At 33.7% G+C, this 13,817-nt stretch overlaps 1 protein-coding gene across 2 annotated transcripts in view; it reads right to left on the minus strand.

Annotated features, from left to right (window-relative positions):
- The window catches only part of fut8b (fucosyltransferase 8b (alpha (1,6) fucosyltransferase)), a 76,595-nt gene extending 67,711 nt beyond the window's left edge, over window positions 1–8,884 (minus strand). For both annotated transcript variants that reach the window (XM_026290474.1, XM_026290473.1), the window contains exon 1: window positions 8,738–8,884. The gene's annotated coding sequence lies outside the window, so the exon portion shown is untranslated. The remainder of the gene's footprint in view (window positions 1–8,737) is intronic.
- Window positions 8,885–13,817: the final 4,933 nt, after the last annotated feature.

The following is a 13,817-nucleotide window of genomic DNA, read 5'->3' on the forward strand; positions in this document are numbered from 1 at the left end:
GGGGGAGCGACAGGAGTTTATTATTTCGTATTTTAAACAAATATAAACAATATTGCAAGAAAACAAACCTAATAATCAAGTTAATGTTAATTTTATTGTAGTTACAATTAGCTTAATCAATAATCATTATTAAAATAAAGAATACGAAGACTGTATTTTTATTCGTTTGTAAAATATTTTATATACAAATTAACAATTAATCAAACAAACCTAATGTTCCATATGGAAAAGTTATGAAATGTTTATTTTATTGTGATAAGCTGTAATTTAATGAACACGGTATATTATTTAATATAAGCAATAAATAAATAAGTGTGCAGAATCTTAATAATGCAACAAGTAAAATCCAACATGAAAGCATGAAGATCACAATCAGAGCTTTTACATCTAAATTATGATCGTCTGAGAAGGTTAATCATGTTAATCATTGTGTACAGTATATTCAGAGGCTTCATAATTGTTATTAATGATCATGTCTTTCATAGTTCATGCATGACACCATGCATCTTCATATGGCTTCATGACAGATATTCTTCTACAATGTGGATCTTTGAATGCCTTGTGTAAATAGGATTCAGTTCCCAAATGATTGCCTGCAGCTTTCATTTTGTGCAAAGGAAACACTCATGTATTTTGGCTGGCATATGCAATTAACAAAAGTTTAAAGATATGAGGAGTGTTGTTTTTTATGCTCTATGCTAGTAAGTTAATAATGATTTGGAACATCATTTCACAGACACAGACCTGAAACAGATGAGCAGCTGATTTCTGCTTTATTCAGGAGACTGCTTTAAAGTTCAGGTCTGTCTGACGACACCACAGAGACTCAGTGTGATCACCAGACAGACAGATGGGAGCTTCTCGTCCCCGCTAGATAAAATCAGCGTGATCCTGGAACAGTGAGTGAACTTTAAACAAATCAGCAGGTTTCAGATGAAGAGCATTTGCTGTCACATGATGACGTGCGAAACCGCATTAATAATATATGCAAATTTACAGCCTCTAATATCCAATCTGCTGAGGAAACACCTTCAGAATTCCTCTGTAAACATCAAAAGATCAAACAGGTCATCTATAATCACCTGCGTCCACAACAAGGGATGCATGATCTATCACAAGACGTCAGTGAATCACAAATGCCAGGCAAATGTCAGCAGAGCTCACATAAGTCTGTTCCTGACCTTCCATCTGCGCTAATATGTGCACAACGCTTTAACATCACATGAACTTGCGTGACATGAATGCTCGCACAAAGAAATGTCACTCCAGTGATGTTCCTCGTGTGCCATCAAATCTCTCAGATCCTGTTTAAAGCTTTTTTTTTTTTTGTAGGATAGTGTAAAGTGGTCTTCAGATGTCTTTGACTGCCGTGGCTTTCTGCATTAGAGCTTGAATTTTTAAAGGAATAGTTCAGTCGGAAATAAAAGTTCTGTCAGCGTGCGGCTCCAGAGTCGTGCGATTTTCTTTCTTCTGTTGAACACAAAAGGGGACGTTTTCGAGCACTGTCCTGGTCGCTGTTTCTGTGCAATTACAAAGAATAGCGAACAGGCTTTCAAGCTTCAAAAATGACATAAAAGCACGATAAAACTAAAATAATCATTAAAGTGGTACATTTAGGCTTTTGCGCCATATTCTGAAGCCTTACGGGAGCTTTGTGAGGAACAGACTGAAATGTTAGTTACTCACTATACAAACTTAAAACTAAAACTATAGAAACCCTTTATTAAAACATTCTCTTAATTAAAATTTAACTGATATGAAATAAAATATTAAAAGGTTTTATATACATTTGTTTTTCATTAAAAAAAAAACTATTTCAGTTAGTTGCCAAAGCAACAATTTATTATTTTTAAAACTCAAGTCAAATTAAATACAAGAAATTCATAAAACATTAAAATAATATTGTTATTTTCATTTATCATTAAATATTTTTTTCATCTCAGTTGCATCTATTCTCATGGTGAGAACAAAGTAAACAATATGTGCAATTATATTCAATTAACTAACTAAATAAATCAATTTATTTTGTTTATAAATAATACCAAACAAAAATTTATATATATATATATATATATATATATATATATATATATATATATATATAATTTGAACATATCTCTGAGAGATATGCTTTTTAATTACAAGTTTAATCTGATTCCTTGAAAAGATTCAATTGCAAACAATGCTCCTTTAACAAAAGTTGCTACTTCTCATGGCTTTTCTTAGCTTTTATGACTTCGTTTGACTTCAGAAGGGTTTAAACACAGTACACAAGTTGTATGGACTGAGAGTTAATGATGCACTTTTAAGTTTGAAAGCCTCTGTCCCCATTTATTGCAACTGCATGGAAGAAGACTAAGAACTAAACTAAGAACGAAATTCTTCAACATATCTTTTATCTTCCACAAAAGAAAGCCAAACGATGACAGTATTCTCATTTCTTTAATTTAACTCAACATCTAATGTTTCTGCTCACACTCTTAAGACTCAGCCAGCTCAGCCTGTCCTCTATCGTTTGACCTAGAGGGGTTTTCCAGCACAAGCGCTGGATATTTATATTCTTAATTGAATTTTCCCAAGGCCTGCTCCAAACAAAATCATTACAGACAAACATCTCTGGAGACAAATATCCACACCTGAGCCGACGGCACCACAACATGCATATGTGAACATCTGTAATATAGAAGCCAGAACTGACAGCAAATAACACAAAAGACAGAGTGAATGTGCACAAGGCACTCAATAAATAAAACACATTCAATCTGTGACTGCAACCTAGAGAACAAAGCAGCACACATCTAGAGCTCCATCCAGAACGTTCCATTACAGTTAACCATTGCCACTGCTGTTTAATGGAGTCATTACGCTCAAATGATGACACACAGGTGTGTTCGATTGGCTGAGGGCAAAACAGACACACACACACACAGAATATTAATGCAGTTAAGAAAATGTAAATGCATGATATGCGTGTGGCTCTGCACTAACAACATCTGTGGAAATGACTGTATTACTTAATATCAATAAACAAATGTCTGTAAATACTCATTTATGTGTTTAAAAATGACATGCTGACTTATCTGAAGTGGAATGTGTGAAGCATGCAATGATTATATATAGATTATGAATAGTAGTGATGCACCAAAATGCATTTTTAGTGAGTTGCCAAGTTGATTTTTTTTAAAATAACTAGACTAAAAAATGAATAAAATACAAAACAATAAGAAACACTAAATAGAAATGCATAAAATGCATAAAATTTAAATGCATAGAACCAACAAAAACTAAAATTAAAAATGATGAATATACAGTAGATACACCAAAAAACATTTTTAGTTAGTTACAGAGACAACAATAACCTAATATTTTTTTCTAAAAACAAAAATAACTAAATTTAAAAAAAAATCTAATCTAAACTAAAATAAAAATAATAATAATAAACATGAAATAATTGAAATGCATAAAACTGAAGCAAAATTACTTACAATTTTTACTAAAATTAAAATGAAAACAGAAGAATTCCAAATAGAAGTGACACACCAAATTTCATTTTCAGTTAGTTGACAAAGGGTATTTTTTTATTAAAAATCAATGAATTGTTCAAATTTGTTTTTCATAATCAACACTTAAATAAAAACAGTTGCACATAGATATTTAAATTGCAAATAATAAGTTAAATTTTTATCAACTTTTTAAGGTATGTAATTATGTTTATATTTGTCATTTAATTACAAACATAAAAATAGTTGCTGTAAAAAAAAAAAAGACAGATTTATTTAAACATATGACGCAACCACAGCAACAGGTTAAGTAAAAATATAATAAATATGTAACATAGTGCATATATTTAGCAAATACTTTAAATTTTAATGTATTTTCAGATGCAGATAGCATCTCTGAATTTAAATTAAACAGTGCAAAAATATCATGAGATATATAATAATATAATACGTATATTACTCTAAAGCTGTGCTGCTCCAAACACTCACATCTTGCTGCAAATTATTTTAAAAGTCTGTATGTATTTTACTGAACCTATGGGAGACATTAGGAAACACAATGAAGACTTTTATGATCCCAAACAAGATTACTGAGAGTAAACAGCCCACATTCTGCAGCAAACTACATCGACACACAGATTCAGATACATTAGAGACTCATTCATTAAGCGCTCGAGAAATTTTTAACTCCCAGATAAACCATATGCGTTCAGTATTCAGTGTGTCTCCTCTGGAAAAAATATTTAGGTTGCATCCTGAATGCACTTGTGTGGGGTTCATTTCATAAGAGATCATCAATTTATTCATTAGTTGTCTGAACGCTGAGAGTTTGCCATGCTCTATTCAATTATCAGACAGACTTGCATTAAAACGAAACAACTCATTAGCAATACACATGCTAAAATCAATTCAAACTACCATCCTGAGACAGATACTGTATATGCGCTCTGGTCTCATAATGCAGACAAGCTAGTCAAAAGAAAATCAGTACAGTCAACAATGGTTGATCTGTGTAACCAGCAGGTGTTAGTGAGTCATAAAGGTTTTAGCTAAACTAGTACACAGCTCCTTAACTTCACTTTATAAAACTTAACAACTGTTTTATACAATAGATTTCATTGGTTCTTAGAAAAACAAAACATACTCCATTTTACACATCTGTGAAAACTACCCTATTTATTCTCTTTACAAATGTTCTTGTTTTTAATCATTACTATTTGTCAGTTTGAAAGCTAGTGCCTTTTCTCATAATTGTGACATATTAGCAGAATTACATTAGTCAGAATTAAAATATATAAATTACTTCTTTTGTGAGATATAAACTTGGAATCGTGAGATGTAAACATGGAATCGTGAGATGTAAACATGGAATCGTGAGATGTAAACATGGAATCGTGAAATGTAAACATTGAATCGTGAAATGTTAACTAGGAATCTTGAGATGTTAACTCGGAATCTTGAGATGTTAACTCGGAATCTTGAGATGTAAACATGGAATCGTGAGAAGTAAACATGGAATCGTGAGAAGTAAACATGGAATCGTGAGATGCTAACTCGGACTCGTGAAATGCTAACTCGGACTCGTGAGATGTAAACATGGAATCGTGAGATGTAAACTCGGAACCGTGAGATGTAAACTCGGACTCGTGAGATGTAAACATGGAATCGTGAGATGTAAACTCGGAACCGTGAGATGTAAACTCGGACTCGTGAGATGTAAACATGGAATCGTGAGATGTAAACTCGGAACCGTGAGATGTAAACTCGGAACCGTGAGATGTAAACTTGGAATCGTGAGAAGTAAACATGGAATCATGAGCTGTAAACATGGAATAGTGAGCTGTAAACATTAGTGATGCGCAGGTCTGGGTTTTTTCCAACTTGCAGGTCCCGCTTTTATGAAATTATTTGGCCCGACCCAGCCCGCCCCGCAAATAAAGTACAATTTCTTGACCCGCCCCGACCCGCCCCACGCTTCAGGCACAACACAGAAGTTAACATTGCTACTTAGACCTTCATATCGTAACCTTATTAATATAGGCTATAGGTAATTGCACTATGATGGTTTGTTCATGAACAAATCTTTTAGGTGAATGAATCATTCTCGTTTACGTAATCCACTGACCATAGACAATAAAATACTATTTTCTCGTTCAATGAAGTTCCTCCCACAGCAGCGCGAGAGCGCAGCGCTATTAGCAGTGCATTCTCAGCTCGTGAACAGCTCTGTGAACTGTTTCACCCTGTCAAAAAGAGTTACTCAAGATGTGACGGAGCATGTGACTTGTTGAATGTAGTGAACGAATACGATCTTCTCGTAGGTGAAAGAGTTGAATGAACTGATACATCTTGTTCGTGAATGAAATGAATGAGAGTATACAGGGTCAGTGAGTCAAGCATGTAAATCTCGATCAGCAATCAGCAGATACAAAGCGCAGTTATAGGTGCACATACCTTTGTTTTTTTATATTTGGAATACAACTCCACGTTTAATCCCCGATAAAACCTTGTGCTTTGTTAATCTGAACAATTTACTATTTAATGCGATCATGCACACACTTTAACAAAGCCAAAACAGTTTTTGTCAGAAGTAAATACGTTCGTTGACTTGAGACATAACACATAAGACACTCTTTTTCACCAACTGCTGGCGTATTTGTGTAATATGAAGAAATGGTCACTGAACGAATCACTGAATGAATCATTTTGGTGAACAAACTGAAAATCAATGAATCTCTTGAATCAAAATTTCCACCACTAAATTCCATGCAACATAAATAGATTTTTAAAAATTTAGTTTTTAGTGACCCGCCCCAACTCGCCCCGCAATAAAGTGCCAATTTCTTAACCCGCTCCGACTCGACGCCCACGGGTTATGAGACGACAAACTCAGAATTGTGCAATATAAACTCTGAATTGTGGTATGTAAACTTGGAATCGTGAGATTTGAACTCAGAATCATGTAAACATGGAATTGTGAGTTGTAAACATGGAATTCACCTATCAGTAAGCCCCTCCCTTCGAATGCAGATGAGCCAATGGCAGTCGAGTATCAGTTGCATGGTGAGTGGCACGATGTGCCTATGGTACTTGTAACACTAATTCCAGTTATCCTGAGAGGATAGACAATCTAATTTATTTTATTCCATTTCCAAATCCAACCAAAACAGAGCAAAATGTCCCTAAGCATTCAACTCCATTCACAATAAAGACAAAAACGTTCATTTTCTGTTTGTCATAATCTCATTAAGTTACACATCTACTCAAGCAGAACGTTAATGTCATCTTCTGCTTTAGCAAGGTATCTCTAGATAAAACTAGCTAACATTAGCGTTAAAGTTACCGATACGTCAGTTGTGAGAAACAACTTTGAAATTCTGAGACATAAACTCGGAATCGTGAGGTGTTAACTCGGAATCGTGAGGTGTTAACTCGGAATCGTGAAGTGTTAACTCGGAATCGTGAGGTGCTAACCCGGAATCGTGAGGTGCTAACTCGGAATCATGAAGTGTTAACTCGGAATCGTGAGGTGCTAACCCGGAATCGTGAGGTGCTAACTCGGAATCGTGAGGTGTTAACTCGGAATCGTGAGGTGCTAATTCGGAATCGTGAGGTGTTAACTCGGAATCGTGAGGTGTTAACTCGGAATCGTGAGGTGTTAACTCGGAATCGTGAGGTGTTAACTCGGAATCGTGAGGTGTTAACTCGGAATCGTGAAGTGTTAACTCGGAATCGTGAAGTGTTAACTCGGAATCGTGAGGTGCTAACTCGGAATCGTGAAGTGTTAACTCGGAATCGTGAGGTGTTAACTCGAAATCGTGAGGTGCTAACTCGGAATCGTGAAGTGTTAACTCGGAATCGTGAGGTGCTAACCCGGAATCGTGAGGTGCTAACCCGGAATCGTGAGGTGTTAACTCGGAATCGTGAGGTGCTAACTCGGAATCGTGAGGTGCTAACTCGGAATCGTGAGGTGCTAACTCGGAATCGTGAGGTGCTAACTCGGAATCGTGAGGTGTTAACTCGAAATCGTGAGATGTTAACTCGGAATCGTGAGACACAAAGTCAGAATTGCGAGAAAACAGTCAGATTTGTGGTGACATAAACTCGGACATAAACTCGGAATAGTGAGGTGTTAACTCAGAATCGTGAGGTGTTAACTCGGAATCGTGAGGTGTTAACTCGGAATCGTGAGGTGTTAACTCGGAATCGTGAGGTGCTAACTCGGAATCGTGAGGTGCTAACTCGGAATCGTGAGGTGCTAACTCGGAATCGTGAGGTGCTAACTCGGAATCGTGAGGTGCTAACTCGGAATCGTGAGGTGCTAACTCGGAATCGCGAGGTGCTAACTCGGAATCGCGAGGTGCTAACTCGGAATCGCGAGGTGCTAACTCGGAATCGCGAGGTGCTAACTCGGAATCGTGAGACACAAAGTCAGAATTGCGAGAAAACAGTCAGAATTGTGGTGAAAACAGGCTTTCATATGTCAGTGCACATTCTGAAGGAAAAAGTTTCACTTTATAATAATTCATCAAATTGTAAAATACCACCTTTCCACCTTCTCCCTCAAAACCACTACTTTCATTCTGCTATAAATACCCCTTTTCATGATCCAATCAATTCCTAATGAATAAAATAGAGTCCCACCCTGTGGGTTTTCCTAAATAGGTCACATTATGGAAGTACACATACAAGTGTTCATGTACCACAGTAAATCAGTGATTTTCTTTACATCACCATCAGCTACTGAAGTATTTTGGCTTTAAACAAAAAACACAAATCACACAGTCCACAATCCTAAAAACAAACCCCCAAAACAGCTTCTCCGGACGTCAACATGTTTTATCCATGAGATTCAATGCAACAGGCCGTCTGATTCACATGCTGCGTCTCAAAACCTATAAGCTGTATCATAGACGCAGAATCATAAAATGTTGCTGACTTGGAAGTGTCTATTATGATGCCCAAAAATGCTACACGCACAAATATGATGCCCAAAACTGTTGTTGACTTGGAATACGTCTATTATCATGTTCAAAATTGCTTCACACACAGTTCTGATGTCCGAAACAGCACAAACACGTTGCTGGCTCTGAAGTGCATGAACAAAAACGCTGCATGCATCTCAACGCCGCGTGTGTTTATCACCACACATGCTGCATGCGCGTCTTGCTTTGTGACGCGTCTAGCGCGCGCTGCTGCAAAAGCGTTTATTTACATATACAAACAGACTCACGTACCGTAAAACCCCGCCGCCGCTCCGGAGGAAGATCCTGAAGGATGGAGGAGAGGAGCGCGTGTGTGAGAGGAAATCAGCGAACGGACACACATCCACCGAACAGCATCCGCGCACTGCGCATGTCACAGCGCCGCACCGACCATCATCATTCACGGGACCCGCTCACTGACACTGGGGTCTGTCTCTGGAGAATATGAAACACAAACACGGAACGGATTCATCACATCTCATATATTAACCAGCTAACCTTGATCTGCGAAGTAGTAAATGGTTAAATGCAACTCAAATGCTCTTTATTAAAGTTAACAATGTGTTACTGAGTAAATCAAGAGTTGAGTTGAGTGTCCTACGTTTAAACTCGTTACATGCCTACTATTGCATATTACTTTTATTTTATTTTACCTTAATAAAATAATTGTTGAATCAAAACATTCTTATTTACAGTAATGCAATACATTGTCTTTCCCTTTAAGGGGAATAAATAAGAGCAACATTTTTATGCATATTTTTATTTATGCATAAATAAAAATTACATACAGTATATGCATGCATGCATATTTATTCATTTATTTAAACAGGTGTAACATTTGCATTATTTACTATGGCACTGCAATATCTTCTTTTCCTCTTTAAGAGGAGCAAATATATTACATATGCAAATACATAAATAAATACATACATATTTAGCTAGGCAATTATTTAAGAGCAACATTCTTATCATCTTTTCATCTTTAGAATAAAAAGGAGAACACTGAAACATAATAATTAAAAACACTTTATATGCAAATAATGAAAGACTTGCTGCCATAAAATATTATATCAATATGATTTACAATAGTTTTAAACAAACAAACTGGTAGAAATCATTGTATTTTTAAAATTTACAGAAAATGTAAGAACAGAAGGATACATCTGTTGAAGGTCACCTTTACAATCACATCTTTACAACATCTCCATAAATAAATATCTGTATATTTCCATAAATAAATATGGGAGGATGCTTGTTCAGACCAGGTGTGTTTTGGAGGACAAAGGAAAAGCGGGTCAGATAAGGTACAAAAATCTAAAAAAACTACATAAAAAAGATAATAAGACTGGATTTCATGTTCACCTGCAAATGTGCAAGATTTACAAAAAGAAAGAAAGAAAGAAAAAATCATCACGATAAATATCAGGTCTGTAGAATTATGTCTGTATTCCTTCTAGAAAAAAGTTTTTGGAATAAGGCTGGTTGTTTCCGGTCCAAATTGGTCAACCATCTCTAAAGCAGCTTGGTTAATATTCTCAGGCCTCAGTGGAGAGAAGTGTAGATCATCTGAAGAGAAAAGCACAAACAGGACAAGTAGTGCCATGTACAGAAGATGTAAATACACCACATCACATAGAGTGATGCTGGAAATCTAAAGATGCCACCTAGCTTCTGATCACTGAGCATGCGATGGTTTAGTTTAGTTAGTTTGAACAGAAACGACGATGAAAAAACATCACAAACACGTTCAGATTCAGTTTGAGTGGGAGTCAAACGGGCCTGTGGCCTAACCACAGATCAGACCTTTAACAAGGCAAATGTGTTTCTATTTCATGAGAATGTGTGGATTGCTTGAAACTGAAAACCTGCCAGAGGCAGCGAACAGCACAAAGGATGGCAGCTCGCAGATCATCATTCATTAAAGAGCACAACACCAGCACTCAATGCAAAACACATTATTCGTCAGGATGGGTTTGTAGCACACAGGAGACGCTTTCCTCCGAGATCACATACACTATTCCAGAGAAAAAAACGCCTGAAATCACGCTTTTCCTTATGTACTGAAGTCTAAGAACCAGCTTTTATTTTCTCTTATTTTAAAAGCCATTTAAGAGCAACTTTCACTTAAGTCTAAGAACCATTTACATTACTTAAAATTAAACAAGTACAAATCTGAAAAATAATCAAAATGAAATATCATGCCACTATTTAATTTGATCAAATAATCAGTGCATCCATTTATTATATTGTTTTATTTTTATTCTTTACTTCCTTTTATTATTTTATTTCACCTTTCTATTTATTTAAAAACAAGATCTTAAACAAATTTTTTATTATTATTTACTCAAGTGTTATACTTTAATATTTTATTTATATATAAAAAATAATATTTTATATCACCCATTTATTTAAGAGTATTCTTTATTGCACTTTCCCTTATTTACTGAAGTCTAAAAACTATCAGTGCATCTTTTTTGTTTTATTTTGTTATTTTTATTTTATTGTTTAACTATTTATTATTTATTTTATTGTTTTATTTTACAAACTATTTATTTAAAAGCAACATTTTTCATCAGATATAAATATCTGAAAAGCTAATCAACATTCATCTATTTATCTGATTATTTTATTTTTATTTTATGTTTCATTATTTTAATGGTATTTATTTTAAAACTACCAAAAATGACCAGTCTAATATTTATTAGACATTCATGAAGTATTTCATTGCATATGTAATATTTATTATCCAACAGATTTATTATAATACAACAGATTATATCTATACATCTTTTAGAGTGAATAAATGCACTTCTACTGATCTGCTGATAGTTCAGTCAGAAATTCTGCAGCAAAACTGTGAGTTGTGCTGAGATCTGCTCATATTTACACACTGCCATCTACTGTTCACATCGTCTCTTCACAGTAACACTGTACCTTGATTTTTACACATGCAACATGCTGACAAACAATAGCAGATAATATTCACATGTGCAGCATTGATTTTACATGCACTAGAATCATGCAACAACTTAATAAAAATAATAATAAAATGAAAACATGAATCGTCTCCAAGACTCAATAGGTTTTCAATGATCTTCATTCAGCTGAACAATGAACAGACTAAATTACGATGCACTGACATAATCATTTACATCACAGGAGGGTAAATAAGTCAATAATACTTTGAAATTGAACCAAAAAGCTCAATTAATATATATATATATATATATATATATATATATATATATATATATATATATATATATATATATATATATATATATAAAACAATAAAAAAGTGATGTCAATGTATGTCAAACTAAATAGGATAACATAAAAAAAGAACCAAAATAATATCCTTTCTCAAAAAAATAAATAATGAATAAAATAATAAAATAAAATAAAATAAATAAATAAAAAATAAAGTAAAATAAAATAAAATAAATAAATAAAAAATAAAGTAAAATAAAATAAAATAAAATAAAATAAAATAAAATAAAATAAAATAAATAAAGTAAAATAAAATAAAATAAAATAAAATAAATAAATAAAAAATAAAGTAAAATAAAATAAAATAAAATAAAATAAATAAATAAAAAATAAAGTAAAATAAAATAAAATAAAATTGCCTATGGCTTTTACAATATCACATTCATCAGCTGAAGAGAATTGCTTGTTTTGTCCTATATTTATTTAAAGACAGAATGGAACCATCAGCTTTGGAATCCATTGTCATGCGCTAGTTGATATAAAGAGGTGTCAGTAATCAATAGGCTACTGTCGATTCGACTGACATTTGAGGATAATTCCGTGATCCTGTGGAGTTGACCAATATTACACGCGTAGCGTGGTGGAATCATACAGGTGTGCAGTGACTGATAATGAAGCTGATTCTAAATATAGGCTCATTGATTGCAGGGTTGCCATGGTGATGCGCGCTGCCGTGCACCGCTCCGCTCCGCCGGCAGATGGCAGCAGTGCTTCATCCCAGACTCACGAGAGCAAACCGTTTCATTTCTGTGAAAAACCAAACAGAAAGTCATAGAAATAAAATAACTGGGGAAAAAAGTGGATTTACTGAAAAAAAAAAAAATTATATATATATATATATATATATATATATATATATATATATATATATATATATATATATATATATATATATATATATATATAAGACTGTGATATATATATATATAGGTCATATTTTTATATATAAACCCGAAAATAATAATAATACTGCAGGTTTAATTTTGTTATATGATACAATTTTACTATCACATATTTTTCATTTCAGTTTAACTTTGGTTAAAAATTAAGGCTAGTTGTTTGCCATTTTTAGTATTTTTTTCTACATATGATTTTTTATTTATTTATTTTTTTAATAATATTTATTTTATTTCAAGGATTTTTTTATTTTATTTTATTTTATTTTTGTTTAGTGTTAGTTAACTATAACAACCCCGATAACAGATTATACAGGGTCCCCAAAACCATCAATATCAATAGTATCAGTATCAAATATCAAGCCCAACATTTTTTTTCTTCCTTTATATTTTGCTATCTAATGCAATAATAGAGTATTATTTTAGTCTTACTGAGATACTATTGTAGTTTGTAGTTTGTAGTTGTATTATTATTATTATTATTATTTTAATAATACATATAGGTTTATTAAATTCATTGTCATATTTCAGTTTTAGTTTTTTTGTCATTCCAGTTAAACTAAATTAAAAGGAGGAGAAACTTTTCTTGCGGCAACAAGTTAAATAAAAAAATATGAGTTTTATATTATATTATATTCCAGTTAATTTTTATCTTATTTTGATAATAATTATTTATTTTTTTATTAGATTTTTCACTTAACGTTTCTAATTTAAATAGTATGTTAAAAATAAAGAAACACAGATCAGGAATGAAGGCAGAAGGAGAGATTGTATGAGCTGTGACTCACTATACAGACCCAAACAACTGCACTTAACACTTCAAGACACGCTTCACTCTTGCACATAAAACATTAAACAATATGATCTATTATTTACCAGAAGAGAATGTTGCCTCGCAAAAGTACTGAGCTCATCTTTTCATCTCTAGTAGCTGATTATTTATGAAGTTTTGAGCTTGATGAGGAGGACAGAACACCATGCCGATGTTCTCCTGACGTCTGAGATCTGATGCTTCTCCAATCAGCATGTGATCAGCTCAAATAGTTTTTCTTTCTAATGCAGTATTTCACACACACACACACACACACACACACACACACACACACACACACACACACACACACACACCAATGATGCTTTGAGTCCTGGGCACTGCCTTCTAAGCA

Source organism: Carassius auratus, chromosome 20, assembly GCF_003368295.1.
Source record: "Carassius auratus strain Wakin chromosome 20, ASM336829v1, whole genome shotgun sequence".
In the NCBI taxonomy this organism is placed as follows: Eukaryota; Metazoa; Chordata; class Actinopteri; order Cypriniformes; family Cyprinidae; genus Carassius; species Carassius auratus.